Below are 13,418 nucleotides of genomic sequence, written 5' to 3' on the forward strand. Positions count from 1 at the left end.
GGGCACATGCGGCATACCGTGTGTGGACTAGTTGGACCCACCCTTGCGGTGGACCGACCGGTCAGTGGTGTTTGCGGGTTAACACATGCGAGCGTTGCGGCCCAGAGGCCTTACCGCCTTTCACTGCGGGTTCGTCAAGAACTTGGAGATGGTCGCAACGCATCGGGTCCTCCCGGGGTACTTGGTGTTTGGATGCTGGCTTGGTGATTAAACACTTGATATTCCATCTTCGGATGAATTTCGGGTGTCACCTGTTGCCTAAGACCACTTGCATGTTTAGCTCGCCGTGGGGTAGCAAGCGTTGTGATCTAATGGCCTTACCGGGCAAACACTTTCGGTTCGTCAAGGACTTGGAGTGCCGGGACGGGTTGGCGGATCCATCACTCTGAGTATGCCGGGTTGATACTTGGGGTTGGTTTGGTTTTGGTGACCCAATACTAGATGTACCATCTCGGTGGTATGTCAGTATCACCTATACTCCAGACCACTTGCATGGTTAGCAAGCGTTGTGATCTAATGGCCCAACCGGGCAAACACTTTGGGTTCGCAAGGACTTAGAGTGCCGGGACGGGTTGGCGGATCCAACACTCTGGGTACCTCCGGGTACTTGGGGTTGGTTAAGGACTTGGTGAGCAAACACTTGATATACACTCTCCGGATGTACTTCGGGTGTCACCTGTTGTCCGAGGCCACTTGCATGGTCGCAAGCGTTGTGATACAATGGCCCTACCGGGCAAACACTTTGGGTTCGCAAGGACTTGGAGTGCCGGGACGGGTTGGCGGATCCAACACTCTGGGCACCTCCGGGTACTTGGGGTTGGTTGAGGACTTGGTGAACAAACACTTGATATACACTCTTCGGATGTACTTCGGGTATCGCCTGTTGTCCGAGACCACTTGCATGGTTAGCAAGCGTTGTGGTCTAATGGCCCTACCGGGCAAACACTTTGGGTTCGCGAGGACTTAGAGTGCTGGTAGTGGTTGGCGGACCCAACACTCTGGGTACCTCCGGGTACTTGGGGTTGGTTAAGGACTTGGTGAACAAACACTTGATATACACTCTTCGGATGTACTTCGGGTATCGCCTGTTGTCCGAGACCACTTGCATGGTCAACGGTTGAGGTGGTGATGGCGGGTCGGTGCTGTAGGGTGCCGGCCTGTTGGCTGCCTTGGCCGGGTTGGTTGGTTAACACTTGATTGAGCTTGCACCCGAGGGTAATGGCACTAGAAGGTGGGTACCGGCCGGCTGACCTGGTGTGATGGTTGGTTGGTGAACACTTGGCGGTACTTGCACTTGGCTGTGCTTGGACTTGAAGGTGGGATCCGGCTGGCCTAGGCCATTGGTGGTTGGTTGGTGGGTTAGCCCTTAGTTGGGCTGGCTGGCTGGCTGGCCATCGGTGGTGTGGTGTGGTGTGGTGTGTGGAGTCGAGCATCGCGCGCCGTTGCCTTCTTCGGAGTGTTGTGGGTACGCAAGTGCTTGCAGTGCAAAGAGGTTGGTGATGGAGTGACATTGCCTTCACCATGGAGTTGCGGGTACTTAGGTACTTGCAAGGAGATGGTGGTATGGTGGTGTTGCGTGTGTGGTGTTCGATTAGAAAGATATAATTTCTAAGTCCGGATTAGTGCTGTCAGTGGGGCCCCCGCTAACAGGTCCTGCACGGCCAGCGTGGGGCTTGACTTGGCGCTATTCCGGACTTGGGGCGATCACGATGTCCCCGTGCGGGACTTAGAAGATGGAAGAACACAACTACCCTTATCCCATGACTTGTGAGCGATTGGCATACGTTACCACATGAAGAGAAAAATTGGCTAAGTCCCGGATCCATATTATATGAAGAGAAATATCGGCTAAGTCCAGGATCCATATTATATGAAGAGAAAAATCGGCTAAGTCCAGGATCCATATATAATAACCTAATAATCGGCTAAGTCCAGGATCCATATTATATGAAGAGAAAAATCGGCTAAGTCCAGGATCCATATATAATAACCTAATAATCGGCTAAGTCCAGGATCCATATAATATGAAGAGAAAAATCGGCTAAGTCCGAGATTGGGTCTGTCAGAAATACACTTCCAAGTTACCACACAAGCAAGCAAGATGGCCTAGTGATGGATCCATATGATATGAAGAGAAAAATCGGCTAAGTCCAGGATCCATATTATATGAAGAGAAAAATCGGCTAAGTCCGAGTTTGGGTCTGTCGGAAATACACTATCAAGTTACCACACAAGCAAGCAAGATGGCCTAGTGATGGATCCATATGATATGAAGAGAAAAATCGGCTAAGTCCAGGATCCATATTATATGAAGAGAAAAATCGGCTAAGTCCGAGATTGGGTCTGTCAGAAATACACTTCCGAGTTACCATACAAGCAAGCAAGATGGCCTAGTGATGAATCCATATGATATGAAGAGAAAAATCGGCTAAGTCCCAGATTGGGTCTGTCAGAAATACACTTCCAAGATACCACACAAGCAAGCAAGATGGCCTAGTGATGGATCCATATAATATGAAGAGAAAAATCGGCTAAGTCCGAGATTGGGTCGGTCGGAAATACACTATCAAGTTACCACACAAGTAAGCAAGATGGCCTAAGGATGGAACCATATAATATGAAGAGAAAAATCGGCTAAGTCCCAGATTGGGTCTGTCAGAAATACACTTCCAAGTTACCACACAAGCAAGCAAGATGGCCTAATGATGGATCCATATGATATGAAGAGAAAAATCGGCTAAGTCCGAGATTGGGTCTGTCAGAAATACACTTTCAAGTTACCACACAAGCAAGCAAGATGGCCTAGTGATGGATCCATATGATATGAAGAGAAAAATCGGCTAAGTCCGAGATTGGGTCTGTCAGAAATACACTTTCAAGTTACCACACAAGCAAGCAAGATGGCCTAGTGATGGATCCATATAATATGAAGAGAAAATTCGGCTAAGTCCGAGATTGGGTCTGTCGGAAATACACTTTCAAGTTACCACACAAGCAAGCAAGTTACCACATGAAGAGAAAGCCGGCAAAGTCCGGGAATGTTACCACATGAACTGGAAAATGGGCAAAAACCTACCTTCACAGGCAACGTGAATAAGTCAGGCTGTAGACATCGGATCGACAAGCCAAAGACTGATATGGAAAGGAAATGAGTAGTACTAGCTTTCCTGAGAGTTGCAGAGCTTAGACTGCATATGAACGAAAGTTATTAAGCGTCAAAGTCAGAGAAGTTACCCAAAGGAACACAAGTTCCAACTTAGAGCATGTATACCGCCTAGACGGTAAGAGGTACGGCCAGGCTGAGGAATAAGGAAATGTTGGCCAACATGTTCCCTAACTATCCCCCGAAGACCGCAAAGCAATCCAACATCAACCAAGAAAGTTATAGCCCGATCAAGGAAACACCTACTTTGCACCGATATTGCACCAAAGACATGTACCAAGCACCTTCGGTTGCATACCTGCAGGGGCTTACCATAGTAGGCCATGGAAGACCGATATACCGAACATAATCACTTTCTATCTCCTCGGGTGTTGGAGATAGCGCTTTGCGGTAAAAGAACGAAAGTTAGACCATATCTTGGTGCATCTTTTTGCCCGAGAACACAAGACCCTATCTACCAAGGCAAGAAAGTTGTGTGGGGACAAAATGTCCAAAAGTGCCCAAAGTGGCACACTTGAACCATATATTCGAGAAAAACACAAGTGTGGGCCCGAGCTAGCAAGTTGAAATGTTCTGACCGTCAGTAGCCCTAGTTGAGGTGCACTTATCATTATATGAGGCCAACGTGCCAGCTAGTCTCTAAAGGGGCGATATGGGTGTTCCAAGGTTTGTACCCAATTTAGGAAAAAACAGGGTAAGGTACGGTGTACCGCGAATAACTCGGGCTATAGATGTCCGATCGATGAGTTTGGCATATGTATGGAAAGGTCTCGACGAGACCTAACTACTCTGAAAGTATGAAGGCAAAGACTTGAATGACCGGGAAGTTATTAAGTGCACAAGTGATAAAGTTGCACCAAAGTCCATGTTTCCCGAAGTGGTACATGAACACCCAATATTCGACCAAAACACAAGTTTAGAGACGAGCTAGCGAGCTACATTGTTCAGACCGTCAGTAGCCCGCATCAAGACACGCATTTAATTATACGGGGCCTAGCCGCTAGCTCGACTCGAAGTCGGTCATATGGTTGGTTGATGGTTTGGACCGACCACGTGGTGTACCAAGGTGATGTACCTTTCATGAATTAAAACTCTGGCTGTATGGCACTGAGCGACAAGCTAAGAAGTGATTTGGAATAGTCTTGAGTGGGACTATTTAGGAAAAATGCGAACAAAAAATCACAAAGTCCTTGGGCGAAGCTATTAGCGAAACATAGAGCAAATTGGTACCAAAAACTATGGAAATGGGACTTGAGTCAAAAATAACCGCAAGTTGGAGAAGATATAGCAAGCTTGCGTAGAACATTTATAACTAGTGCGTGGTATGACCAACAAAAATGTGTATGGGGCCAAGGCGCTGGCTGGCCTCCAAAGTGGTGATATGGGCGATTCAAAGTTTGTACCCAAGTATGAACAAGTATGGTGAAAACAGGGTAAGGTACCAAGTACCACGAATAACTCGGGCTGTAGATGGCCGAGCGAGGCAAACCGCATATCGTTGGAAAGGTCTCGAGGTGACCTATCTACCCTGAAAGTTTCATGAGGCTGAGTTGAAAGACCACGGAGATATTAGGTGATGATGGTATAATTCGGGGACCAAGTCGCAGGAAATGGCACTTGACGAAAATCACCCTTGGAAGGTGAATACCGGCTTACCGGTAAGAGATAGCGACTTGGTGTGGAATATTCATAAGTTGGACGTCGGAAGACGCAACTTTCATTATATGGGGGCAACCCCGTCAGGGTGCTCCAAGTCGGTCGTTTGGTTGGTTTATGGTTTGGGCCAACCACGTGGTGTACCAACATGAGGTACCTTTCATGAATTATGACTCGGTCAGTTTGCCACCGAGCGACAAGCTAAGGTGTGATTTGGAATGGTCTTGAGTGGGACTATTACGGAAAAATACTAAGAGAAAATCAGCTTATCCACGCGCGAAGCTATTAGCGAAACATAGAGCAAAATGGTACCAAAAACTATGAAAAAGCAACTTGGACCAAGAATAACGGCAAGTTGGAGAAGAGATAGCAAGTTGGCGTAGAACATTTATATTTTAAACATGGTATGACCAACAAAAAAGTATATGGGGCCAAGGCGCTGGCTGGCCTCCAAAGTGGAGATATGGGCGATTCAAAGTTTGTACCCAAGTACGAACAAGTATGGAAAAAACAGGGTAAGGTACCAAGTACCATGAATAACTTCGGCTGTAGGTGGCCGAGCGAGGCAAACCGCATATCGTTGGAAAGGTCTTGGGGAGACCTATCTACCCTGAAAGTTTCATGAGGCTGAGTTGAAATACCACGGAGATATTAGGTGATGATGGTCCAATTCGGGGACCAAGTCGCAGGAAATGGCACTTGACCAAAATCACCCTTGGAAGGTGAATACCGGCTTACCGGTAAGAGATAGCGACTTAGCGTAGAATATTCATAAGTTGGGCGTGTAGAGACGCAACTTTTATTATATGGGGCCAACCCGGTCAGGGTGCTCCAAGTCGGTCGTTTGGTCGGTTTATGGTTTGGGCCGACCACGTGGTGTACCAAGTTGAGGTACCTTTCATGAATTATAACTCGGTCAGTTTGCCACCGAGCGACAAGCTGCGGTGTGTTTTGGAATGGTCTTGAGTGGGACTATCAAGGAAAAATACCAATCGAAAATCAGCTTGTCCATGGCCGAAGCTATTAGTGAAACATATAGCAAAATGGGTCCAAAAACGAATGAAATGGGAATTGGACCAAGAATAACGGCAAGTTGGAGAAGAGATAGCAAGTTGGCGTAGAACAATTATATTTGGTGCATGGCATGACCAACAAAAAAGTATATGGGGCCAAGGTGCTGGCTGGCCTCCAAAGTGGAGATATGGGCGATCCAAAGTTTGTACCCAAGTACGAACAAGTATGGAAAAAACAGGGTAAGGTACCAAGTACCATAAATAACTTCGGCTGTAGATGGCCGAGCGAGGCAAACGGCTCACCGTTGGAAAGGTCTTGGGGAGACCTATCTACCCTGAAAGTTTCATGAGGCTGAGTTGAAAGACCACGGAGATATTAGGTGATGATGGTATAATTCGGGGACCAAGTCGCAGGAAATGGCACTTGACCAAAATCCCCCTTGGAAGGTGGATACCGGCTTACCGGTAAGAGATAGCGACTTGGCGTAGAATATTCATAAGTTGGACGTGTAGAGACGCAACTTTCATTATATGGGGGCAACCCGGTCAGGGTGCTCTAAGTCGGTCGTTTGGTCGGTTTATGGTTTGGGCCGACCACGTGGTGTACCAAGTTGAGGTATCTTTCATGAATTATTACTCGGTCAGTTTGCCACCGAGCGACAAGTTGCGGTGTGTTTTGGAATGGTCTTGAGTGAGACTATCAAGGAAAAATACAAATAGAAAATCAGCTTGTCCATGGCCGAAGCTATTAGTGAAACATATAGCAAAATGGGTCCAAAAACGAATGAAATGGGGCTTGGACCAAGAATAACGGCAAGTTGGAGAAGTGATAGCAAGTTGGCGTAGAACAATTATATTTAGTGCATGGTATGACCAACAAAAAAGTATATGGGGCCAAGGTGCTGGCTGGCCTCCAAAGTGGAGATATGGGCGATACAAAGTTTGTACCCAAGTATGGCAAAAACTGGTAGAGGTACCTTTCATGAATTACTGCTCAGGCTGTATGGCACTAAGCGGGACGCTTGGCTCTGGTATGGAATAGTCTTGAGTGGGACTATCAAGGAAAAATACGAACAAAAAATCACCATGTCCACGGACGAAGGTATTAGCGAAACTTAGAGCGAAATTGCGACCAAGTCGCTGGAAATGGCCCTTGGACCAAGTATACCGTCAAGGCGGTACGAGATAGCGAGTTGACGTGGAACATTTATAAGTTTGCCTACACGAGACGAAAGTTTAGTTATATGGGGCCAACCCGCTCAGGGTTGTCCAAGTCGGTCATATGGCTGATCGAAATTTTCGACCAAGTACTGAGAAAACAGGGTAAGGTACCGTGTACCTCGAATAACTTCGGCTGTAGATGTCCGAGCGAGGCGAACGGCATAGCGTTGGAAAGGTCTTGAGGTGCTCTAGGCACCCTGAAAGTATGAGAAAGCTATCTGGAAAACTCGTGGAGATATTAGAGAAACATAGGGCCCAAAAGATACCAAGTCGCAGGAAATGGGCCCTCCAAGAACACCCTAAAATCCCAATTACGGCTAAGTTGCAGGCCAGCTAGCGAAGTGAAATGTTCTAGGCATAACTAGAACACGTTAAGGCGCAACTTTTTGAATAAGAACTTTTTTCGATATCTGGTCCCCAAAGGGGGGATATGGGCGATCCAAGGATTTTTCCAAGTTTCGGTACTTTTTACGGTATCGCTCATAGCTCCGGCTGTATGCAAGCAAATGACAATCTAAGAGATGATTTGGAAAGGCATTGAGTAGTACTAACTTACGTTAGAACACAGCGAAGCGCTATCGGTTCATGGCAAGGCCGATATAAGCAGTCAAAGATGAAAAATGTTGACAAAATGAACAAAAATTACCTTGGTACGCGAATAGCGGCCAGGGATGAAGAGGTACGAAGATGGTGTAGAACAATTATAATTAGGGCTTGGTACGTTCTAAAAGTTTGCCGAAGACCGCAAAGCGCTCAGACCCATAGAAAGTGGCCATTTGGGCCGAACAGTGCGTGCAAAGAGGTGAAAATGCAAAAATTGCACTTTGTGGGGCGATTTGCGGGGGGAAGGAGGGGTCGGAGGGCAAAGTGTCTCTTGACCAAAAAGTCTTATCTCGTCGAGATCTACAACATTGCCGAAGACCGCAAAGCGCTAGCTCGCAATCGAAAAATCGAGATTTTGAAAATTTTCTAAGTCTTTGGCTCCCTAAGGAAAAGTTTCAAAAATCACGTTTGTCCCCAATTTTGAAGGGGAAGGAGTCGGTTCCGGGGCATGGTGTCTTCGGCAAAAAGTCTTATCTTTTTGCGTACTTTCGACTAGTTCAATAAAAATTTTTGACCCAAAAATTGTTCGGCGGACCCCTAGGTCGAAAAACCCGAAAAAAGTCGAAAAAAGTCGAAAATGTCGAAAAATGAGAAAACCTCATATTCGGACTCTACACGAGCCCCAGATATTGAAAAGTGAAATCCGCGGTCGATTTGGAACAAAAAATTGACCTAGGCAAAGTTGTATGGAGGTAGGGACCCCTGAGAAAAAAGTTTGGTCCCGAGGCTCCTTGGACCACCAAGTCCCTAGGTCGGACCAAAATCGGAAAAAATCCGACCAAAGTCGAAAGTGTCGAAAATTTTAAAAAACCCCTTTTGGGGCCCTATGGCCTCCCTAGATAATGAAAAGTGAGGTCCGCGGCCGATCCGGAAGAAAAACTTGACCTAGGCAAACTTGTATGACGGTGGGGACCCAAAAAAATTTCGATGAGTGTAGTTTAGACAGGCCGGAAAATGTATCGGAGGTCCGTATCAAGGGACGTCTTTTAGTTCTATGGGGTGGTGGTCGTCGAACAAAGTCGCCTAGGTCGACCACCAGAAAGACCAGTCGTGTTGTAATGGATGTTTTGACCACTTTACTAGGGAAACCTAGTACGTCGAAGCAAATTTGGGGTTCGAGATGTGTTGGTGAAAGTTGGTCCAACCTAGGTGTGCTTGGTGGAGGTTGACCATGAAAGTAGAGCATGATGGGAATGACCATAACTTTGGTTCTAGATGTCGGATCGGTACACTTTCGGCAGTTTTGGAAAGGTGAAGGCCTGCTCTAGCTATGTATCCTACCAAGCTGAGCGCCTACTAGTGAGCCGGAGGAGGTATTAAGGGTCAAAGGCAAAAAGGGGTACCCTAAAGTGCATGTGACCAAGAAAATGGGAAAAACGGTATCGCCTATAGCTCAGGCTGTATGGCTCGGATCGGAAAGCTTGGATATGCGTTGGAAAGGTCTTGACGAGCGCTAGCTATGTGTCTTACCAAGCGAAGCGCTAGGTGTTGAGCAAGTCGGTCATATTAGAGGGCAAAGGTGAAAAATGGTGGTTTAGAGGCGAAAATTCACCTTATGATCGAAAATAGCGGGCGAACGATAAGAGCTACGAACACGGCGTAGAACAATCATAAGTACGTTACCACAAGACCTAACTTTGGCCAATATAGAGCGAGAAGATCGGAGGTACCCAAGAGGGTGATATGGCTGGTTCAATGTTGGACCAAAACGAGACTTGAGAAATGGGTTGAAACACGGTATCGCGAATAACTCAGGCTGTATGGAACGGATCGACAAGCTAAGATCAGTGTTGGAAAGGTCGAACCGAGCGCTAACTATAATCCCAAACAACCGAAGCGCTAAGTGTTGAGCAAAACTGAGTTATTAAGCGACAAAGTGGAAAAATAATACCAAAATGGCCAAAAATCACACAAGACCAAGAATACCGAGCAGGCGGTAAGAGATAGCGGGTTGACGTAGAATACTTATAAGTTTGCCTCTACGAGACCTAAAAGTCGGCCATAGAAAGCGAGAAGATCGGACCACTCTGGAAGGGTGATACGAGTGGTCAAAAATTGGCAAAAATGAAACATGGCTAAAATGGATTTGACTTGTGCACCGTATAGCTCCGGCTGTATGGCATGGATTGTTAAGCTAGGATATGTTTTGGAAAGGTAACACCCAGCGCTAGATACGACTTGAAGAAAGCAAAGCGCTAACTAGCATGATTTGGAAGTTATTAAGCGTCAAAGTCGAAAAATGTTACCAAAATTGAAACTCGAGTACATTGGGCCAAAAAGTACAAGTTGTGAAATTTGGACTTACGAGTAAAATACCGAGCAGGCGGTAAGAGATAGAGACTTGGTGTAGAACAATTATATGTTGGGCATGTTATAACCTATATTTGGCCCGAACATAGTGACGAGATCGGTGGTACCCAAAAGGGTGGTACAGGTGTTAGATGGTTTTCCCAGAGCATAAGCTCCACATGATATGGAAAACGGGAAACATCATAACTTCGGCTGTATGGCATGGAATGGAACGAACAAGGTATCGATGGAAAGAGAAAAGGTAGCGCTCACTATAATTTCTACCAAGCAAAGCGCTAGCATGTGACCGTTCGGGTGTTATTGTGAGTCAAAGTCAGAAATTGTTACCACGAGAGGCGAAAATCCGACTAAGTCCATGAATACCGGGCTGGTGGTAAGAGATACGGCTTGGCCGTAGAACATTTATAAGTTGGCCAATACAAGACCTAAGTTTCGTCCATAGACGACAAGAAGATCGAAGATACGTGAAGGTGAGATATGGGCGTCCCAAAGTGGGCCTTTGAAAAAGTGACAAACTTCCCTTATAACAGCATACACCAAATATCTCTGGCTCTATGGCACCGAATAAGAAGTTGAGCTCAGCGATAGAAAGGTGATAGTCAGCGCTAAATATCATACGAACAGAGTGAAGCGCTAAAGGGAAAGGATCTTGGTGATATAAGGTGACAAAGTCGAGAAAAGTTGCCTCAAAATCATGAAAAATGTGAAAAATTGGCTAAGTCCCGGGTGCCTTAAGGGCAGGTTGATCGAATGTACCGAGCTGGCGGTACGAGATAGAGACTTGGTGTAGAACAATTATATGTTTGGCATGGCAAGACCTACATTTGGTCAATACAAAGTGAGAAGATCAAAGAAACCCGTAAGGGTGATATTGGTGTCCAAAGGTAAAAAGCACTAAGTCTTGGGAAACTTATATGAAGAAAAAGGACCCTGATGGGTCATATAGGATGGATCGAAAAATCGGCTAAGTCCCAAAATGGGGATGTCAGAACTACACTCAAAGGTTACCACACCAAGCAAGGCAAACTTATATGAAGGCAAGGACCCTGATGGGTCATATGGTATGGATCGAAAAATCGGCTAAGTCCCAAAATGGGGATGTCAGAACTACACTCAAAGGTTACCACACCAAGCAAGGCAAACTTATATGAAGCAAAGGACCCTGATGGGTCATATGGTATTTTACGAAAAATCGGCTAAGTCCCAAAATGATGATGTCAGAACTACACTAAAAGGTTACCACACCAAGCAAGGCAAACTTATATGAAGGCAAGGACCCTGATGGGTCATATGGTATTTTACGAAAAATCGGCTAAGTCCCAAAATGGGGATGTCAGAACTACACTAAAATGTTACCACACCAAGCAAGGCAAACTTATATGAAGGCAAGGACCCTGATGGGTCATATGGTATTTTACGAAAAATCGGCTAAGTCCCAAAATGATGATGTCAGAACTACACTAAAAGGTTACCACACCAAGCAAGGCAAACTTATATGAAGGCAAGGACCCTGATGGGTCATATGGTATTTTACGAAAAATCGGCTAAGTCCCAAAATGGGGATGTCAGAACTACACTCATGTGTTACCACACCAAGCAAGGCAAACTTATATGAAGGAAAGGACCCTGATGGGTCATATGGTATTTTACGAAAAATCGGCTAAGTCCCAAAATGATGATGTCAGAACTACACTAAAAGGTTACCACACCAAGCAAGGCAAACTTATATGAAGGCAAGGACCCTGATGGGTCATATGGTATTTTACGAAAAATCGGCTAAGTCCCAAAATGAGGATGTCAGAACTACACTCATGTGTTACCACACCAAGCAAGGAAAACTTATATGAAGCAAAGGACCCTGATGGGTCATAAGGTATTTTACGAAAAATCGGCTAAGTCCCAAAATGGGGATGTCAGAACTACACTCAAATGTTACCACACCAAGCAAGGCAAACTTATATGAAGGCAAGGACCCTGATGGGTCATATGGTATTTTACGAAAAATCGGCTAAGTCCCAAAATGAGGATGTCAGAACTACACTCATGTGTTACCACACCAAGCAAGGCAAACTTATATGAAGCAAAGGACCCTGATGGGTCATATGGTATTTTACGAAAAATCGGCTAAGTCCCAAAATGGGGATGTCAGAACTACACTCAAATGTTACCACACCAAGCAAGGCAAACTTATATGAAGCAAAGGACCCTGATGGGTCATATGGTATTTTACGAAAAATCGGCTAAGTCCCAAAATGGGGATGTCAGAACTACACTCAAATGTTACCACATCAAGCAAGGCAAACTTATATGAAGGCAAGGACCCTGATGGGTCATATGGTATTTTAAGAAAAATCGGCTAAGTCCCAAAATGAGGATGTCAGAACTACACTCATGTGTTACCACACCAAGCAAGGCAAACTTATATGAAGCAAAGGACCCTGATGGGTCATAAGGTATTTTACGAAAAATCGGCTAAGTCCCAAAATGGGGATGTCAGAACTACACTCAAATGTTACCACACCAAGCAAGGCAAACTTATATGAAGGCAAGGACCCTGATGGGTCATATGGTATTTTACGAAAAATCGGCTAAGTCCCAAAATGAGGATGTCAGAACTACACTCATGTGTTACCACACCAAGCAAGGCAAACTTATATGAAGCAAAGGACCCTGATGGGTCATATGGTATTTTACGAAAAATCGGCTAAGTCCCAAAATGGGGATGTCAGAACTACACTCAAATGTTACCACACCAAGCAAGGCAAACTTATATGAAGCAAAGGACCCTGATGGGTCATATGGTATTTTACGAAAAATCGGCTAAGTCCCAAAATGAGGATGTCAGAACTACACTAAAAAGTTACCACACCAAGCAAGGCAAAGTACCTAGGTGAACCCTAGGAAGAAACACGGACCAAGTCAGATGGCCTACGTCAAGAGTACAAGTGACCTAGGCAAAGTTGTATGACGGTGAGGACCCTGAAAAATCTGGTTAGTGTAGTTTAGACAGGGTAGGTTTTTGGGTCGGCTGAACCTCCTTATTTTGGGTTTTGACCTCCTCAAGAAGCTACACCTAGGCAAACTGCCTAGGGTGAAAGTGCGAAGACCAATCGAATAGTAAGACAAGTTTTGACCGATCGCCCTAGGCAAGCTTGTATGAAGAAAGGGACCCTATGGGTCATATGGAAATATACGAAAAATCGGCTAAGTCCCAAAATTGGGATGTCAGAACTACACTAAAAAGTTACCACAGCAAGCAAGGCAAAGTACCTAGGTGAACCCTAGGAAGAAACACGGACCAAGTCAGATGGCCTAAGTCAAGAGTACAAGTGACCTAGGCAAAGTTGTATGACGGTGAGGACCCTGAAAAATCGGGTTAGTGTAGTTCAGACAGGGGAGGTTTCTGGGTCGGCTGAACCTCCTTATTTCGGGTTTTGGCCTCCTCAAGAAGA

This window comes from Anopheles ziemanni (assembly GCF_943734765.1).
Source record: "Anopheles ziemanni chromosome X unlocalized genomic scaffold, idAnoZiCoDA_A2_x.2 X_unloc_9, whole genome shotgun sequence".
NCBI lineage: Eukaryota > Metazoa > Arthropoda > Insecta > Diptera > Culicidae > Anopheles > Anopheles ziemanni.